General features: G+C 32.8%; 1 protein-coding gene across 2 annotated transcripts in view; it reads left to right on the forward strand.

Moving 5' to 3' along the window:
* Positions 1 to 4,055, forward strand: part of LOC135075342 (calmodulin-A-like) — an 80,888-nt gene extending 76,833 nt beyond the window's left edge. For both annotated transcript variants that reach the window (XM_063969777.1, XM_063969776.1), the window contains one exon: positions 2,119 to 4,055. The gene's annotated coding sequence lies outside the window, so the exon portion shown is untranslated. The remainder of the gene's footprint in view (positions 1 to 2,118) is intronic.
* Positions 4,056 to 6,000: the final 1,945 nt, after the last annotated feature.

Genomic DNA, 6,000 nt, shown 5'->3' on the forward strand with positions numbered 1-6,000 from the left:
TTTTAAAATGTTACTATTAAAATGTTTAGTTACCATGTTATAATAATATAAAAACTTTTTGAAAACTTCAGATTTATGTTTTATCAAAAATACCATAGTGAAATGTGTAAAGTCATCAATAAAAGTGACAAAATAATTTTTGTCATCCCAAGTGGTTGGTGAAATTGGACCACATACATCAGTATGAACTAACTCTAAAGGTTTCTTGGCTCTATAGCCTTTATGATTGAATGGCTGTCTAGTACTTTTACCCAATAAACAAGATTCACATAAATCACTCTGTGTCGTTTTATTTTTTAAGTCCGATAAACCTTTTACCATGCAATTTTTCGCCAATAAATTTAAATTACTTGAACCCAAATGACCAAAACGTCGGTGCCACAATTCATAAAGATTTACATCAGGTTTATTAATTAAATAACAAGATTTTACTGAAGTTACTAAAACATTCACTGTGTACAAAGTTCCAGAATTATTACCAATCATTAGTATGTAATCTTTTTCAAAAACTCTTACTTTACCTTGAGAAAAACTGACAGTCAAACCAGCATTTTCCATTTTTGATACAGACAATAAATTTTTTCTTAAGTCAGGGACATAGTAAACATTTTTAATTATGCATTTATATTGCCTGTTGCCTACCTTACTAATTACCTCTATGTTGCCAATTCCTATTGCTTGTAAATTAATACCATTTTTGGCAGCAGCAATGAGACGTGGTTTTGTTAATTGTATATAGTCCACAAAATGTTCTCTTGTGTTAACTAAATGATCTGAACACCCTGAGTCCACACAAAATTGTAGTTCGCAATACTTTTCTGCACACTTATATTTTTGCACACTTTCTTCACACTGATTATTTTCACTCACAAATGCACTAGGATTATTTTCCGTATAATTACTCTCCTCTCTCCGTTCTTGACTCTGGTAGTTTCTCCCTCGGCCATGGCTCCATCCTTGTCCTCGTCCTGTATTGTTGTATCCTTGTCCTCGTCCTGTATTGTATCCTTGTCCAGTATAGTATCCTCGTCCTGTATTGTAGAATCCTCTTCCTGAATTGTTATTTCCTCCTCTATATGTTTGTCCCGATCCAGTAGTATAATTTCGCCCTGTAGAATAATTGTTTCCTTGTCCTCGACCTCTGCACTGGTATTTCTTATGGCCTGGCTTCCCACAGTTGTAACAATTGAAGGCACTCGAGCTCGTCTCTTTGTTGTTTTCATTAAACTTTTTCTTCTTTTCTTCCTCTGCGAGAAGTCTTTCCATGACTGTGCTCAGTTTCAGGTCTCCCATTGTCTCTAATGCGGTGACTACGCCCTCGTAGCTTTTTGGCATAGATAAAAGTATGTAGTTAATTTTTTCCTCGTCTGACAAAACTGATTCTGCCTCCTCCAACTGAGTGCAGATTTCTTGAATTTTGGTAAAATGTTCTTTCAGTGGTTTGCTCTCTAGATACTTTATTTCGTTCAGCTGTCTTCTCAAAAACAATTTTCCTCTTGTACTTTTTTCTTTGAAGTTTTCCTCTAAGTTTTTGTACATTTTAAATGCACTTTCTTGGCGTACATATTGAAGATGACTATCAGCCACTGCGCTAATTATTAGAGCCTGTGCCCTTGCTTCGAGGCTCTTATTTTCGGCTTTCTTGGAGAAATTTTCGTCAATCACAGCGCCCAGGCAATTTGCCTCATTTAGCATACTTTTCATTCTAAAAGCCCAATTCGAAAATCCTTCCCCATTGAATTGTGCAATGTTATATCTGTTGTCTTTCGAACACGACATGATGACGATGATATTCGTAGATGTAATTTTCGGTACTATAAACCTTTCCAACAATGTCCTCCACTCGTGGATGCGATTGAACTTAATTTCTTGTGACAAATTCTTCTGGGCCCATAACTATTGTTGTTATGGGGTTTAATTAATAAAGCGCCATGATTATTTATTTCAACTTGCTTGTTTATTGCAATCTTACACATGCAAAATATAAATTACAACGGAGCACATCAAAACAAAACTTTTCAGTCGGCCATTTTTCCACAGAGAGTGACCATAGACTTTGAGCTAGCTTTTTAAACTCTAAACCATAAATAAATGTTTAGTGTTGTCATTACTCAACAGGTACTAATAACAAAATTATTAGATAGAGTTAATAAACAATACTTCATGCTATTGATTTCAACTGACAGGATTTTTTCCAACATTAAGAAAAAATCAAACACTTATAGGTACTTACATTTTATTATTATATTTGCTGTATAAATGCTAAGATCATTTGAAGTTGTGGGCTTCCTTATGATAAATCATTTATCATTGTGATGCAAAATTATATTCTTAAATATCATCAATAGATTCGTTTTGATTTTTAACACTCAGTTCAATAGATCGACAATAAAATAATTATATTTGTATATTTCAAATGAATTTTAAATATATTAGAGGAATTAGTTTACTATTATTGTGAAATTATAACATCACATATCACAAGCAATAAAAATATATTATTTACTTGTTATTCAAGATGATATTTACAAAACAAATCATGCTCTATAACAAACTAAATTATTATTAAAACACAGGATATATTTTAATTACATGTTATTGAAGAGAAATACATTTATGACTTATTTATAATCAAATTATACTTAATTATATTTCAGTCGTTAAAAATATTTAAAAGTATGAACTTTTTTAAATGAACGTGAATCCATTTTTACGAGACCAAAATTCATTATAAATTAGACGGAAAGTTAAAGTAATGTTACATATTTTAGCCTATGTAAATTGCATAAATACTATATTCAAAGTACCTACTTTCAATTGCCAATTAAATGAATAAGGCATTATCATCTTAACCAACATGGTAGTAACCTTAGATTGTACCTACTTTTAGTTATAATTTTCTTTTTTTTTATGTTATAGAATAAAAACTAATTGTAAAAATTGTACATTGAGACAGACGTCCCTCATGCTACTTAGAATTAACAATTCGGTAATTTTTAAATTGTGCGAAAATTATAAACTATTAAAGTTTAAATTTATGTTGCAAAAAATATAATAATTGCAATTTTACAAAAAAAAAGTCATGTAAGAGTTTATTTTTTAGTTTTCTTCCATTCTGATATAATAAGATCTATAAGTTTTTCTAATGATAAAAAATGTTATTGAGCAATTTAAAATTGGACATAAAAAGTTTCCATTAAAGAACTATCCTTTGAAGGATTTTCGACGTGAGAAAACACTAGAACAAATCAAGGAGCTGGTTTTTACTGCCTGCCAATCATTAACTATCGGGATGATTGCATTTGGTAGTTTTAAATATAAATAACTTGTGGGTCAAAAAATAATAAGTACGGTCTCAAAATAATACTTAAAATTTGAATTATAATATTATTCAATAATATAAATACTTCTTTATAGAACCAAGGTTATAAAATATTATTTTTCGTTTATAAAAAAATTAAATATTATCTTTTTTTGGGGCTGACGTACGTTACTTGTACTATGTAGTATATGTTAATAATATAATAATGTGACTGTACTGATAATGTCACGGATATTGTTGCTTTGTAAGTGATAGAGAGAGACATACAATATTAACCGCTTAATATTATTTTTAAATAGATCAATGTTAACAATTTTTGATTTTGCTCTGTATAGAGTTTTCGATATTTGTACTGTTGCAAGCACAGCAGACTATTACAACTTTATATTTTACTGCAAAATCACATCTATAACGACTACATAAGATAAATTTGAGAATTGAACGATTGCACTTACAAACTTACTTCATCAATAATATAAATTATACTTATATGTATAAAAGTATGAATATTGAAAACTCGTATACCCATTTCACGTATGAAAAACCTTATAATAATATTGGTACTGATATTCCTCGTGAAATAGAGTCATAATGGAATATGTGTGTGTGAAAAATGTTATACATAAAGTCAAGTTAAATGTATGTGTATGCAAGGTAGAAATTCGATGTAACTAGATGAATATACAAGCTTGGTATGAAACAAAGAAATTTTAATAAAATTGATATGTGAATATTTGTTGTTTTATTAATTTATTCCGAATATCATTCAGTTTCTAAATCAGGATTTCTCAACTATTAGGGCATAAAAATATGTTAGTGTTCTTTTTCGGTCGGACTCACAATCAGACAGAAAGATTCGCTAAATGTGTTGCTTCGTTCGTTTCAGCCAAATTTTAATGACATCCACTGCTGGACAAAGGCCTCCTCCAAGGTTATAATAAAATGTGTTGCTTAGTAGAGTAAAACTCGAGAATGTCTGAACCAATTTCCAAAAATGGAAAAACGTTAACAACTATTTTTTTCGTCTCTTATGGGGATGCTTAATCGAGGGTGTGTACCCTCGATTAAGTTTGTATGGTCTGTAATAGAATGATCATTCAGTCCAACTACTTAGAAACTGGATAGCGTGACAGCCAACAAAGCTTTTTATATGGGAAGATTTACAATGTAATTACCGAAAAATGACAGTAAATTGATAGAGTCAGGTCTGCTTATCGAATTAGCTAGGTAATAATTGATAAAACAAGGTCATTAGAATCTTTAGGTTAGAACCCAATAAACCTAAATAAAAAGCATTGCCGAATAGGATCCTACAAGATGACCCGGCCCGCGTGACGTCACGGCACGTGCGCGTTGGCCAATGGCTGTGCGCGCGCACTGACACACCACACTACGCGCACGCGTCATGCGCCTGGCGTGTGGCGCTTTTTACTCGCTTATAAGGAGACGGACTTCGTATTTATGAGGTCAGAAATATTTTTACACAGTAGATATTTTTACTACAGGCGAATTAAACTATAAAATGTTGTGGAAAATCGTCACACCCGTTATTCATAAATCTTCAATTCAAATACAAATATATTTTATTTTAGTACTTATGTCCTTTTCAGGCCACTTGTATGTTATCATAATCATCCCAAATACAGCTTGCTCTCCCACCACTTCGAGAAAACATTATGGGCTGGTGCTGAGAAGAAATTAACTGTTCAGCTGTTTTCAGGTCCTCAGCGCTTCATTACGTCCCAAAGCTACGGAAAGTGACAGTAGGTAAATGTATAGGTTAAAAATCAAAATGTAAATTATATTATCAAATAATTTAACAGTTATAGTGGTTATAGAGTGTCGCGTAGTGGGAAATTAATAAATAATCAACACTAGCGTACACAGATAAAATTACGGTTTATTTACTTTTACAAAAAATATGAGGGCGGGGTTCTGATGCCCGACTGTGGGTATGCTTTCGCGGTCCGTGACTTCCCTGGCGAGGGCGGCCGAAGGTAGATGGTGGCCGTAGGTGCTGGACGTAGTCGCTGTCAGCTGGAGGCGCCTTGGATCTCGAGCCGCAGATGGTACGCGTTTGCCTCCGCGTTAGTCCCGAAATTCGATCCCTGGGAATGAACATTCCAGCTTAAGCCACTTCCGGTCTCAACATCCGGAGACTGCAATCATCGTCAAACCAAGCCAAGAAAGTCGAGCCTAAGTAAGTAGGATAGCAGGCGAAGTGGCGATGAATGCAATCAGATCGGAGTTTACAAACACAGCATAATCAAAATGAAGTAAACAATATTATGATTTATTATTAAGTACGCCAAATGCTTTAAATTAACAATTTGTATGAATAATTACGCCAATAGCGAATAATTACTATCTAATCTCTGCTAAGGGAAATTTATGACATAATAATTAGGGTTTCAACAAAGCTGGATAGCTAGGCACTAACTAATCGCAACTTATAGTTAGGTAGATTATCTGCTTAAAACTAAAGCGAAAGAAGAATTAATACTTGTTCATCACTTACCCTATCGGGGATGTATTCACTACACAGTTTTATCGTACTTATTTATGAAATATGGCGTAATAACTTGTACTTGCAGAAATTTGTACTTTGCAATCTGTATTTATTGCATTTGCACTAAATATTATAAATTATTTGAAATGGAATCGGCGCGGCGGCGATA

The sequence above is a fragment of the Ostrinia nubilalis genome, chromosome 10 (assembly GCF_963855985.1).
Source record: "Ostrinia nubilalis chromosome 10, ilOstNubi1.1, whole genome shotgun sequence".
NCBI lineage: Eukaryota > Metazoa > Arthropoda > Insecta > Lepidoptera > Crambidae > Ostrinia > Ostrinia nubilalis.